Source organism: Dysidea avara, chromosome 11 (genome assembly GCF_963678975.1).
Source record: "Dysidea avara chromosome 11, odDysAvar1.4, whole genome shotgun sequence".
In the NCBI taxonomy this organism is placed as follows: Eukaryota; Metazoa; Porifera; class Demospongiae; order Dictyoceratida; family Dysideidae; genus Dysidea; species Dysidea avara.
The window spans coordinates 19,314,417-19,328,932 of record NC_089282.1 but is presented as its reverse complement, the minus strand read 5'-3'; the positions used below and the strand labels follow the sequence as shown (position 1 = coordinate 19,328,932).

The 14,516-nt window shown below is 38.3% G+C and overlaps 3 long non-coding RNA genes across 7 annotated transcripts; 1 reads left to right on the top strand and 2 right to left on the bottom strand.

The window, feature by feature from the left end:
* Positions 1-4,295: 4,295 nt before the first annotated feature.
* LOC136237949 (uncharacterized) lies at positions 4,296-6,869 on the bottom strand. 3 transcript variants are annotated; one of them, XR_010692668.1, is made up of 9 exons: positions 6,346-6,869; positions 6,114-6,297; positions 5,793-6,061; positions 5,364-5,728; positions 5,165-5,309; positions 4,822-4,877; positions 4,720-4,770; positions 4,616-4,666; positions 4,297-4,560 (listed from the first exon to the last, which is right to left on the bottom strand). It is a non-coding gene; the product is annotated as an uncharacterized lncRNA (long non-coding RNA). The 3 variants fall into 3 exon arrangements; XR_010692667.1 differs by having other exon boundaries at positions 4,296-4,560; positions 5,793-6,297; XR_010692669.1 differs by having other exon boundaries at positions 4,296-4,560; positions 4,732-4,770; positions 5,793-6,297.
* Positions 6,870-8,489: 1,620 nt separating this feature from the next.
* On the bottom strand, positions 8,490-9,901 carry LOC136237948 (uncharacterized). 2 transcript variants are annotated; one of them, XR_010692666.1, is made up of 8 exons: positions 9,647-9,901; positions 9,366-9,593; positions 9,210-9,316; positions 9,064-9,157; positions 8,951-9,003; positions 8,752-8,901; positions 8,659-8,706; positions 8,490-8,604 (listed from the first exon to the last, which is right to left on the bottom strand). It is a non-coding gene; the product is annotated as an uncharacterized lncRNA (long non-coding RNA). The 2 variants fall into 2 exon arrangements; XR_010692665.1 differs by having other exon boundaries at positions 9,210-9,321; positions 9,368-9,593.
* Positions 9,708-13,490, top strand: LOC136237951 (uncharacterized). Of its 2 annotated transcripts, XR_010692670.1 has the most exons (4): positions 9,708-9,983; positions 10,033-10,145; positions 13,125-13,153; positions 13,211-13,490. It is a non-coding gene; the product is annotated as an uncharacterized lncRNA (long non-coding RNA). The 2 variants fall into 2 exon arrangements; XR_010692671.1 differs by lacking the exon at positions 13,125-13,153 and having other exon boundaries at positions 9,713-9,983.
* Positions 13,491-14,516: the final 1,026 nt, after the last annotated feature.

Here is a 14,516-nt window from a genome sequence, read left to right as displayed (position 1 = left end):
CCTTTAGGCCAGCTAAATTAATATAAGTGGGGGTATGTAGCTGCTTTTGACATGTGGATTATAGTGAATCCAAGATGGACTTTCTAAACAGGTGGTCACATACTATATAATAATGCAGATTTCACCACACATATCTATATAGCAAATGTGATTTTCATTATACCAACTAAACAGAAAATATTCTGGTAGCAATTTTCCACTGTCTTGTTCACATTCATTTTTGTGGCTTAGGGTACCCTATAATTTTAACACAATAGACAACAGACTGCTGTAAACAATCCACCTGGAACTCTCCAACCAAGTTGGATCCACCCAGTTGTAAACAATACACACTCAGAACTCTCCCAAGTCAGTTGGCTCCACCCAACTGCAAACAATACCTGAGAACACTGCCCATGTATTTCATAAATGCATGGTAGAGAACATTATGGTTACTACAGATGTGTGTAATGTGAATTAAAATAATTAGGAATGATGCATGTGGCTGACATTAACCATGCAAGCATTATTATTAACTCGATCATGTAGGCATGGATATCCACTACAGGCATATCCTCAAGTTGTAGCTACATGCACATACGTACTGTACATTCTTGCACAAAATACAATCATGTCATAGAATATACGGCTATACTATCTCACGGTAGCTACATATCTATTGTACCTCTTCTTTTACTTCATCAAGTGTCAGGTCATGCTGAATTGGCCTTACATATATCTTTGAGTGGTGGACTACAGCCTTCAAGTAATCTACAGTGTACCCATTTTCTGGACATGGGAATGGGATTAACTCCAGCTTCCTTCCTATAGTGTTTATTCTCATTAGTTCAAAGCCTCCAGCAGAGGCTAGCTTTGGAAAAGTGGTGATTAAATCATCATGCACATCTCTGGAATCACCTCCCAAATATAACGTTGCTTTTTTCTCACCAAGTCCAGCCAGTTGTAAGTTGGCTCTTTTATTGACATCTGGGGGGACTTCTTGTTTTGAGTTAGCCAAAGCTATGAAAATGTGGTTCCAAGTTTGAAGTTTTGGTCGCTTTTCCTTGGGCGGGATGTATGCTCTTTTCCCCTTCGCTGGAGCATATTTGAACTTAAAAAGCGACGCCAATTACGCTCTACTAGTACCAGCCACGTTACTGGTGGTACTGTGATTGGGATTCTTCCCGCACTTGCTAGATTTCTTCTTACAGGAAGACGCGGAGTAGTAGCTAGTGTACTTTGCCTTGTGGTCGTATAGTGCTGGCTGTAAACGGCGTCACTATAGGTGGCGTCTGCATACTTGACTGTGACATTGGAAGACCACCTGTCTGATAAGGTACAAATGCTTCCTGATATTGCGGGCAAGCTAGTAGGGAGCAGAATCGGTGTCACTATACTGAACTGTGACGGCGCCGATATGATGGGCGCATGCACTAATTGTGTCATAGTAGCAGTTGAAGTTGTCACTGTACTACTGACAGCTGTAGGGCCAACACTGGTAGTACCTACAGTATAAACATAAAAGTAGTTTATATGAAATGAAATAAACACACACACACACACAATGATGCATGGCAGGATGAGCGACTGACAGACCTACGTAGCTAGCTAAAATTAGCTAGTCGGGTGATTTTTTAGTAACTTATAAGCCTTCATGTAGTTAGTATCAGTATCGCTACAGCTTTAGAAAACTAGGTACTGACTACTTCATAGGGCGAAACTACTCAGTCAGCATGCACTGACTGAGCAAATTGGTCAGTCTGTCGTCCAGCCGGGCAATGCCGGCATCCGTAGTCTGACCTGCTGCAGCTAGAGCTATTCGTACTTGGCTGCTTAGTTGTTCCGTTGCTTCCAATATCGTCTTTAAATCCATTTCATACGACTTAGTCTTACGGGTGACACCACTATTCTCTCGCAGTTACCGTTTACAACATAACCACAAATTATCTTCCAAACCGGAAATCAGTACTTCATGTTCACGCATGTGCATTCTAGAAAACTGTTTAATCATTATCATTTCCGTTCCTTTTTTAGTGGTAAGAAGATATATTCAATACAATAAAAGAACACACACGCACACAATAAATTTTAGAAAAAAATATTTAGTCAATGATCATGAGCTGGAGCCACCTGACCCTCAGCTAGTGTGCAAGGTCAAGTGCTCCAAGTGAAGGCTGACAGCCCTGAAGCAATCTAGCTCCCCTCAAGCACATAATAGCAGAGTGTAAAAGAGAATAACTAATCCTGCAACACAGCCATGACATCACTGAGCTATATGATGACCCCTTCTGAAGAGAGACAAGGAAAGCGAGTCTTATAAAACAGTCTCTTAAAGCATGACCCATGCCACCAAATGTTGAAAACACAAGTGGGGAGCATAAGCATTAAACACTTTGAAATCAAAAAAGCCTTCTGATGTTTATATCCCCAGAATCCTGAAGCAAAAACATTTACATGAGCTCCATCCTCATTGTTTGCAGTTGCAAAGTGAAGGGTCTCACCTGTAAGAGGCTGCATCAGAGGTTCGACCCCCATCATTTCAGTTCCAGGGGCAGATCCAGACTTTTTAAAAGGGGGTTCCACTCTGGAATTGCATCTTCAGCCTAGCTGTAGGTTGAAGACCAAAAGAAACAGGTCATACCTAGAGCTGCTGACAATAGCTACTCCTCACCAACTTATTTATAACTACTATACCTTACACTGCTCCTCTTAAGAATACTGTGACTACTCTATTAGAGTATCTTGAGTAAGAGAGACTCTTTCAAAAGGAAGGCTCCATCATCCTCCATGGAACCCTTTGAATCCCCCTGGATCTACCCCTGAGTTCCACAGCATACCTCAGTGATTATTATAGAAAGGACAAGTGTACGTATACAACTATAACCATATGAACTTATGCATGTTTCTTTACATGACACAGTTAGATGCACAACAAAACCCACTACCCTATAGCTATATACTGTAATTTATATAGAGTTGAACTTCCTCAGCTAGCTGCCTCAATGGAAACTACACCATGCACTGCATGTGTTCTCTCTATGTATAGCTATCACTAATGGCACTTGTTCCAGCAAACTTTCTATCTAGCTATACAGTTATATATGCAGCAACCACCTTTTCACTCTGTAGTTGTTATAAGAGTGGGCCTTCGAACATGGGCTAGCTAGCTAGTATATCTATTCCCTCCATCATCGAAATGGTCAATTTTTACAATAATTATCATCTATACTTGCACCAGGTCTCTCTCTATGTCTCTCTCTGTCTCCCTCCACTAGTATGTAGTATCTGTTTTGTATTGTGTGTGCATGGGTGTTACTTTTATAGACCTAGCCATCTAGTGCTATAGGGAGGGGGTGGTGGCAAAGGGTGTTGGTAACCCTGGAATAAAATTTAAAGATAAAGAGCAATTGAGATTGTTAGCTGAAACCAGATAAAGAGCAATTGAGATTGTTAGCTGAAACCAAACTTCTTGACATTTGCATTGTTATCTCACCACTGTCCCACTACACTATACTGTAGTTGAAATGCTATTGATTTCTTGATCCGCTACAAAAGGAAAGCCTTGACACTGAACAGGTTAGAGAGGAAAAGGATCTAAGAAATATAAAAGTGACTGCTTTATAGACTGCTGTTCAGTATGTCGATCTTAATTCCTTGCAAGCAATGTGCGAATAAAGGTTTTTGGGGCATATGCACCACACGTAGCTAATAGTGACACCAAGCAGTGTGTAATGGCGACATATAATCACCTCTTAGTGACATATATGACCATCACACACATATACTATACATAGGACAAATTCTATATAGCATTTTTTGGTGATAGAATAGGCAAGTGCAGGGTCATGCATCGGTGCCATGCATACATGCTTATTGTTCTATAAGTTTTGCTCTCCATGTGTGACCTAATATAGTGAACTTTAATTCTAGACTTTTGCTTGCCTATACATTATAGAAAAGCTAGCTTATATGTACAACAGAAATGAATAACACTCAACTATATCACACCATAAAGCCTAAATAAATAAAATAAATATTATTCCTATATAGCAATCTGAAATATAATTTTTTTTAAAGATGTGAATATCTTAAGTATATAACCTCTTCAAGTTTCAAATGATAGCTTATGTATGTAGGATCACTGTTAAAAGTGATGTGTTGAAATAACACCAAAACCAGGTGTAATTTGACGGTACCAAATATAACAACACCTTCTGGTGCTATATTAACCAACACATAGATGGTGCTAAAACAACATGATTATTTGGGTTGAATTTACAAGGTTTGGTTGAATTGACACTTTTAAAAATGTAATAATAGCACTCTAAAATGCAATATATATAGTAGCATCTGTTACAACTGAGTTCTATGTTAGTTCTATAGTTGAGTTCTTAATTCATCATATCATCTTCAAATATCCTGGCAGTGATCTCTAGTGCAAAAAGACAAAGACACTACTCTTGATCCTGATATCCTCATATCTGAAGGTTCTCCTCCATCTAGATCTTTTGAATGCTGTTCAGGTGGCTGCCATTGAAGTAACTATGCCACTACCAAGTGATTGGAATAGTCTTGAAATAGCTATATAAAAAGGTAAGCAATTACAAAACAGTATGTGTATGTTCTTACTACATACCATGTTCACTGTCACATGTTATCAGCACAAAGTCTTTCTTCCACCTCAAATCTAAAAATATATCAAAAAAAGGTATGGCTAAAATTATGAATTGTTTAACATACTTGTTGTTTTACTGTAGCATTTGTTCAGCTGAATTAGACATGCCCATTTATCTAAAGATCAGAGCAATTACATACAAACAATTAGAATTGTTGTATGCATACCTGAAAAAGAGACTGCCACTTTTTCATTGCACATAATCAGTTTCCACTTCTGTGACCTATAGCAAGAGAAGCATAACGTTTAATATGTTGCTACTACAGACCAAAAGCTAAGTTGGTTGTACCTTTGACTATTGATGCATGTTTATATAGTAGTCTACAATAAGCTTTCTCAATGGGCGGTGAATGTTTATATCAAATGATTTCTAGACAATACTTATAACTGAAACACAGCAGTACAATGGTGATACTGTACAGATACAGCCACAAAAATCCTACAATACCCTCTTTGGCTATTAACACAAGATCCCACACATTTACACTGGTTTTATCCATGGTTACTTACATGAAACTATTGCCAGGTAGTTAGCTTCTTTCACTTCACAAGTGACATGAACTACATCTGTCCACATCATGATTCATGTCCCTAGTCCTATATCAATCTGACGGAGACATTATCTGCAGGTGACATTTTACTCTTGTAGAGAGGACTATGTGTACAAAAAATATATGTTTATATACTCTAAATATAATAGAGTACTTACAGCAGGAAGATGCAAGTTTTCAGACTCCATGCAGTAGCCACTGTGAATGAAAAAATTGCAGGGTCTTCTGTCTTTATTAGCACTGACATAACAGGCAACACTAACACTCATCACAAACTATAACGTAAACAACTAATATAAACCATATGTATAAATTATTGTCAATAAGAGGCAATCCACAATTCTCCAGCATAACTCAAGCAACCATGCAAGTTTTTTGGTAGCAGCAGTGTATAGTAGTAGTAGTAGTAGTAGCAGCAGCAGTAGCTATGTTTATCTTTGAACATCGGATTCCCCATCAGATGAATTCCACATAATTATTAGTTCAATTTTAGTAGCTGATGCTGGCACATTCATTCATAGATCTAAAAACATCAGGAACAGAGAGAGAGTCAGCACATATGTACAAACAATATGAATTCTCTTTACCTGTATATGTGATAGTGCCACTACACAGTGCAGTTTCCAACCTCTTGTACAATGACCTACAGTAAGAAAAGCATAAGGAACTACAGACCAAAAGCTATAATAGTGTATACTGTGCCTTTGAATTATGGTTCTGATGGGTATTGTAGTCTTCAATAAACTTGCTTTCTCCAATGGACAGTTAATATCAAACAATTCTATTATAAACACAGCATGCAGAACAATGAGAATATGTACAGATAAAGCCACAAGCCACAAAAATCCCACACCACCTATTAACAAAAGATCCCACATATTTACACTGGTTTTATCACGGTTACTTACATGAAACTGTTGCCAAGTAGTTAGTTCCTTTTACAATTATATTGACAAGTGGCATGAACTGCATCTGTCCATATCAAGAGTTGACTTGAATTGTAATCACCTTTATCAATAACTTCCATCTGCCAGCAGTATTGCTGTCATGGAGACATAGCTATAGAGATTCGGATGTAGGAGTAATAGGACTCTGCGTATGCATAAATAATTATTTGTTATATCAATGAAACATACTTACAGGAGCACCCAGATGTAAAGGAGGCTGCGCGTTAGCCCATAATAGCTGTATCCCTCCTGCATGAGCCGGCCTCAGTCGGGAGGTTAATCACTACGTACTTGACATCACATGATGCTGAGGGTCTTAAAGATCAGTCCTTGATGCCAGATGGCTATGACACAACAGGTTACACTGACGCTCATCACCAAATAGCGGCTGCGTAGTTTCACTCTCAATTGAGAGGCAAGCTAGTCTAGCTAGCTACCTACAAAACGCTAGTGCTCTCGACTGTAAGCTTCGTCAGAATAGTGTGAGAGCTTCGGCATGACCTGACCTATCTTTACAAGCGCTAAGTTTTCCATAGTAGCAGCGGCCTCGGTAGCAGCTCTTCTCTTTAAACATCATCCCGAGCATCATCCCTAGTTCACTGCAGTTTAATGCGCTATGATGGTGCGCGTTCATTCTAGTTCATGATGCCAGAGATGATGCTAATTATCGTTTGAATGGCGAGCTCCCTCAAGTAGATATCTTAGTGAGCTAGAACAAGCCTGTATTATTACTTACACTGGTTCGACCAACCGTGACGCGGGAGAACGGCCTGGCAAACTTGCACCTGACCGGCTGGTAGAGCCGGCGGACCGAGGGTCAATAGAGACTGCATGACTGAGTATAACGCGAAGAGGTTAGTGTATGGTGCTGCTAAGCTAAAATTATGGCACTTCATAGCTATACACTCTGCACAACTGATCATGAGTCTGACTCAAGTTAACCATAATCAAATGATAAAAGCTAGTAGCTACTCTGGATAGTCAGGTTTGTCACAGTTCAGGTTTCAAGACTATTTGATGATATACAGAGCTATATGGCTATAAGGTCTATTACCATGTGTGACTTAGACATGCAATACAGTTCAGTATAGCTTAGTGCTAATGTACCTGCATAGCTAGTTAATCATTTGACTTTTGTACAACATTCAACATCCAATGTAGCTAATTGCAAAGGTCTAGAGGTAGTTTGTAACTTATAGTGAAACGATTACCTCTACCATAACATTCCATGCACGTGCTCCAGCAACCAGCAATTTTACAAACATTTTGTCACTAAATGTGCACCAACCGACTGTAATATAGTAATTCTTAAATGTTATGGTACTATCCAAAAAGTAGTACCATGTGTTATAGTACATTGTTCTTTAACACTGTAGACAGCGAAGTTTTGAACTATACATAAGATATGGACTCATGCAACATTACTATATAACTCTTCGTCTATATATGCTGACTTAAATGAAAACGATTGACTTTTTTATTAATTGTAAATATTATATTATATATGTGTATCTGTTATCAACATTATTACACTGTATAATATGTACATCATTAATTATGTAAATGTGCATGGTATACATGTTGGAGAATAATAAATAATATTCGTTTTCAATTGGTGTTCTTCAAATGAAGCATTGTTGGCACTGCTGACCAACTTTCTTCCATATCTGATGTTACAATGACAGTTCCTGAATTGTGCACATCTCACTGGTGAGAATCACAGCCAAATAATATTGATCAACTTCAGTAACACAAAATAACCTGTTAAAATAACAATGACAGCTCCTGAATTGTGCACATCTCACTGGTGAGAATCACAACCAAATAATATTGATCAACTTCAGTAACACAAAATAACCTGTTAAAATAACAATGACAGCTCCTGAATTGTGCACATCTCACTGATCATGATGAGAATCACAACCAAATAATATTGACCAACTTCAGTAACACAAAATAACCTGTTAAAATAACAAGTACCATGCTAAACTAGCACAAAGGCTGATGCTAAAGTAACATAGGTAGCTTAAATTAACCACCATTTAGTAATATTAGCACTCCCATATAGTGACAATAGCATTGCAAACAAGTTGTTAAATCAACTCAATGAGTGCTAAAATAACTACCCAGTTTTAACAGTGATGTGACATTTAAAGTTCAAGGTACACTGTTAAAACAGTTGGTTGGAAGGTTATCCCAAAACAGGGATAAAGTGGCTGACACATATAGCATACCAAATCCAGGGATAACGGTTATCCCAACTTTCAATAGTATGACCTTTATCCCATATGGGTAGGATGAAGGTTATCCCTATGCTAGTATAAAGGTTATCCCCAATTGTTATTTAGTATTTAAATAATTATTAATGTATTTCAATTACAGAAATTAAATGCTGTTCAAATAGTCAACTCCAACTTCTGAAGTGCTCGTGAGATGTTAGGACCAGCATGATCTGCAGCATTGGCAAGCAATATAGTTACAGTTCTTATTCAAGCATACACTATACCTTAATATTGTAAACAGCTAACAACACTTCATATACAGTCCACAGAACCTGCCAAAACGTTATACATAACAATCTGGTACACTCTATGCTTACAATTTGTCATCGATCTGCATTGCAGCAGGGAATTCCACCTGACAGTAGGGGCGTTAACAGCAAGACAGATGCTACTATAATTTTCAGGTAACAGGAATAGCTGCCGGGCAATCAATATCCATCACAGTGTGTTATCAAAAGGCAACACCACTAGAATGTCAAGTCGTATTATTAGTATCACAATTGCTGTAATACTTACATTTTGTATACAACATGATGGAGATGGAATATCAGGAGCATACACACTATAACCTGTAATAATAACATGTGAGATGACGGCAATTCTTATTCAACTATCTACCACGTCCATACCTTGGCTAATTGTCAAGACTCAGTGCAGAAAGCATGTTGGTGTTACAACAAGCAGTCAACAAGCCAGTCATTAATCAATTACCAGACACAATACCTACATGGTGTACCTGCATGTATGTAACTGATAATAGGAATGTGTAACTAACCTGCCAGGCTGTCTCCTAGGTTACTTGGCTGCCACTGTACACATAGCAGAACGTAACCATATCAGCATGCACACTACACTCAGTGGGTAGGATTGGCATGATGTCAGCTGTTCTGTAAAGGGTACATAATGGAAGCTATCCACTGTAAACACTCACACTTTGTGTAACAGCTGGCAAACTGAAGTTAGATACGTAGCTTCGTCACCTGGCTGAGTTAGGCATTAAACTCGGCATTAAAGAGATTCAAATGTCTGAAATTTCACTATTCGATGTACCAGTCATTTTGAAGCAGCCATGAGACTGCAACTTTAGCACCGTCTTGCCAGTCCGTCAGCCAGTGGTTCCACAGCACTGTAGATAAACTGTTTGCTGCACTTTCCATATCTAAATTACAAATAACTGTATACCAAGCTGAATATTGCTAGTAGAAACGTCACCTTCGTATTCTTCAGTAGGTCAGCTGTTTCAGTCAATTGCGAACGGCCTTCTTGTTTAACGCATTGCAAAACCCTCCCGCTTAGTCAAGCTGCCTGTTCTTGTAGACACAATAACTCACAAATTTTCAAATATCTTCTTTGCCAAAACCAGTTTATTTTATGAACAAACTGAACGAACTTTCAGAGGAATTTTCAGTAATGTTCGTTACCACGGTAACTTTCGTCGTTAAGTAACGTACGTAAACCCTACGTCACGGGGAGTGAGTATTAAATGGAAAAATGAGATTATTTCGTTGCATCAGTGGTTGCATGCTGCCAGCGGGAGACTCTAAGCAAAGTATGGTTATAAATACTCTAGAGCATTATCTCATCCTGTACTTTTGTAGATCAGAATCATCGAAAATGTTCAGTTGAGTATACGGGTAGTCAAGCTACCGTTCCTCAACTTCTTCTCCTACTCCATTAGTAATCTACTGTGACTAATGCAGTAAAACTAAAAGTGAGACATAAATACTATATTAGTGTTTTGTGATCATGTACAGTCGATTTCGGATTACTTTCTGCATGCAATTGAACAATTTACAATGTGATTGTTCGAACATATGAACTAAATGTTTGCAATCTAGCTCCTTTACTTGTATAACTAAATACTAGTACTATAGTATGTTCACGTTGAGCTGAATCCTCAAAAACATTTAATAACTCATGGATGCAATTACACACAATCTTGAAATTTGGCTCATTTGTAGTACCATAGATTATAGAGAGAGGGGATAGAAAACTAATTTTTACGTGCGTACTCCTCACCTACAGTTCCATTTACACCTTTTTAAAACTCTCTTATAAATGCTTGTAGAGAAAAGTTGTTTTCTTCGGGGTTTACAGCAGCACAAGGCGACTTCATAACTTGAAGCAGAGTTGCCTAATCATTGTTGTCGAGGAGTAAGCCGTGCCACAAATTCGCACTTCAAAGGGCATGAATCGTTTTGAAGTTGAACATGTTTTGCCGCTTTCAATCATAACAACCAAAGGACTCTTTCGTCGAAGTTTTAATATGTTTCGGGGTGTATGGCATTCATCAGTGAATGGTTACATCTGTCAAGAATTATCCAATTCCATTCCCGTCGCTGGTAAGGTGTACCACAAGCTCGTGGGCTGGTGTAGGTGAGGAGTGCGCACGGGAATAAAACTCGACCAGGCAGCGGATAGTGGATGGAATGCCTAGATACACAAGTGAGCATTACCAGAGAGTACTATAAACCATTTCGTTCCACTAGATAGCGATAAAGAATCGCGTAGGGATGATTATTTTAATGAGTCATGTGATAGTTTTCTATCCCCTCTCTCGATAATCTATGGTAGTACTGCTTGACCTGCTAAAAACATTTCAAAGTCTTGTTGTTCGAATGTTTGACATAATATTTACTGCCAATCAAAATTTTCACAATACATTTCCTATGGGGAAGCCATATAAGTACAGGGTCCATTACAACCCTTTCCCGAACTTGTAATGGAGGCAAACTGTACGTGTCTGTTGTTGACACCTTTGCTGTTACCAATAATCATCTGGTTGGCTGAAATGTTAACTCTGTTGAGAAAAAATCCACTTTTAATTTTTAGCTGTTTTTCAGGATTCAGCTCAACGTGAACATACTATAGCACAATAGATACTCACCCCTTTACTGTCAAACAATGCCAGGAGTGTACATGTAAATACTGCAAGTAGATATTCACATTATCACGTTTGCAAGTCGTGTGTGAATTGTTCAAAAGCAATCTGAAATCAACTGTGCTAGTACTACCTGAGTGTGTACTGGAGTCAGTTCTGACAGTGTTGTCACAGTGTTGCTGCAATTTGTAACCACAAACAAAGTATTTACAATAGTTGCTTATTTTAAGTTCATCAATTCCAGAGGCGTATCCAGGATATTTCCAAAGTGGCTTCCAGATTTAGCAGTGAGGTACAGAGGTCTGGGGCTGTGTTCCCAGCCACTGACAGATTTAGAAAGTGCTCAAATTTACTAGATTTTTGATTTCATGAATAGTAACTATTTCAATTTGTACTTGGTTCCTCATGATTTGTGGCTGATCAGGTATATATTGTAGTGACCAAATACATTTCCAATTAAAATGATTTAGGTACTTTAAATTTCAACATTTTTAACACCCTTAAACTGTGTGCGTGCGTGCGTGCGTGCGTGCGTGCGTGCGTGCGTGCGTGCGTGCGTGCGTGCGTGCGTGCGTGCGTGTGTGGATAGGCTGGAGTGCTGCACCAGTATAATGCTAGCATATTAGGTGGATGTTATGAACACTACTTCTACTCTCTAATAGAGCAGTCAGTGGAAACTGCAATCGAGCACTCCAATGCATTGTCCAAAGCTCCTTAAATTGATACTCTCTAATAGAACAGTCACTTTGTAGTCAATTACTCTAATTGAGCATTCACTGATTAAAACTTTCAAAGATAATTGTAAGAAATGTTTTTGAGCACATTGGGAACACTGAAGAGCATAACAGGCAAAAATTTCATGAAATTTTACCCAGCCCTCAATCCAGGTCAGTCCATAAAACGGGTCAGATCTGGATTACCTGCCCAGGTGACCCACTGAGCCCAGACAAAATGTGACGTAGATGACCTTGTTTCAACCATGTGTGTATGTGGTGTGCACGCGTGTGTGCATGTGTGTAGTATGTAGAACTGAGCCAATAATTTCCAAAACATTTGTTGATTATGTGTCATACACTGTTCCTAATCAGGGACGAAACTAGCACTTTAGTGATGCTAGTATACCCAAAGTGTCCTAATTTTAGAGGTCTAAACAACTACAAATGAAACCATTAATGGTGTCAAGGTACATTTCCTGATTTCAAGTACTGTATCGTCAATTATAGCCCGGACACTTATTATGTTCAGGCAAGTGTTTACCCTAGCCACAAGACTGGTGACTATAATTTACAAGACCAAAAATCATATTCCTTGGAACTGGGTTTTTGATAAGTATTTTACTCTGAGCCAAACTGGCCCAACCCCGACATCTACTGCTCCACCAGTAGGATACCACTGGGCCAATTAGCTCAATTTTAAAGTGTATTAGCCACAAAACTCAATTGGTGCCAAGAAAAATGGAGCAGAAGCCATGGAGATTTGGGTCATTTTGTGTTGACACTGGGCCAAAGGAGCGCCATATTGCCTTATCAAATACCCTGCCTTGGAATCAACTTGACATATTCTCTTCTTGATATATTCCACATAGATTTCAAGTTTAAAGGAATGCTGTAAAATGCTTTTGCTTCACTATTTTGTACTAGGAGTTCCTGTGAAACCGGGCATTTATTTCTGTTGTACGACTCTATACTGTATCTAGCAACTACTGTGTGTATGATATAATTATATGGGACTGGCCGTAGTGCACCATTAGGAAAAATATGAGTATTATTTTATCATTAAATTTCATGATTTACTTTCTTGTTTGTTTAGCGTCAAATTATGTTCAGCCAATGGGAGAGGTATGTGGACTATTTTGTATATTTCTTGAATTAAAATGTATATTTTCTTATTCACAGGCATTCTGAGAAACTGAAATCAAGATATTGGGCCAGGGGCTGAGGGGTGCATAAGAACTGTGAAGGAAGAGAACATTTAAGTAATATCTAACTGTCACTAGATGATAATAATACTCCATAATGTGTCCGTGGTTGGACAAAAGTTGTAATAATGTATGTGCTTATCATCTGCAAGGCAGATGGATGTGTAGACTATAACTGACCGAACATGCATGTTGTATTACAGTACATTGTCAAGCAGCATCATATTATTTACATACACAAAGTGTGGAACTCTCAAGTTGTTCGTATATAGATCACCACTAGTTCCCTTTAGGAATTGTATTTACGAAAGGTATTGCTAGTATACTAAATAGCCCTTGGTCGTTGAAATACAAACTCAAATCAAGTACAAGTAACACAAACACTAGTTATGCTATAACATTGTGATCACAAGTAATGTTGTTCATTGAATTACGCAATAATATTTCAGTTGAGTTCCTTGCTTGTGAATAGTTTTCACAACTGCTTGACACGTAGCTGATGAGTTACAAACTTTGATCAGACTCTAGAGTCAGGTATGTTCAATCCAGTTGGTAGTAACAAGCTGCTCATTGGGATTCATGCCTCATTTACCCTGCAACAATTATAAACAGTTCACCCTGCAACACTACTAATAAGTACAAGTACATAAATATTGGCTTTCGCAGATAGTGAGGAAGATAATATAACATGATATGCCTTTAGTAATGTTTGACATTGTTTGTATTTTGTACAAGCAATGCTTCCTTTTTTATCATGTCACCTTGCAGGACGTACACAGTAATTTTGAAAAGAGCTTTCTCTACAGCTAAGTGACTGTTATATTAGAGTATTATAATTACCTGACTGCTTTATTAGAGTATCTCACCAAAATAATATTCTTCAGAACAAGCATTGCTATTACATGACAAACACTATTTACAAGGCGAAGGCTCCTGTTTCATGAAAGATCCCATGATTTCTGTATATCTGCGGTTTGAATTTATGTAAAGGGGTTTCCTGAAACTTGCCCCTGCCTTGGAAGTACAAAACTCATGTAACCTAGTAGATATTTTCTGTTGCATACAAGATTGTGTGTAAGAATTTAAAAGTATGCACTAGTCACTCTGAACTGCTTAGCTTTATTTCACTTTTAAACCGGCGATCATACATGTATATGCAAGGGAGTATCATGCTGGTCTGTGTTGCACACTACATTTGAACCCTTCGTATGCCTTGAGATTTTGACTCATTGTTACTAGTAGCAATATTGTGTAGTCTCAAGTCTCGTCTTGATTGTATATTG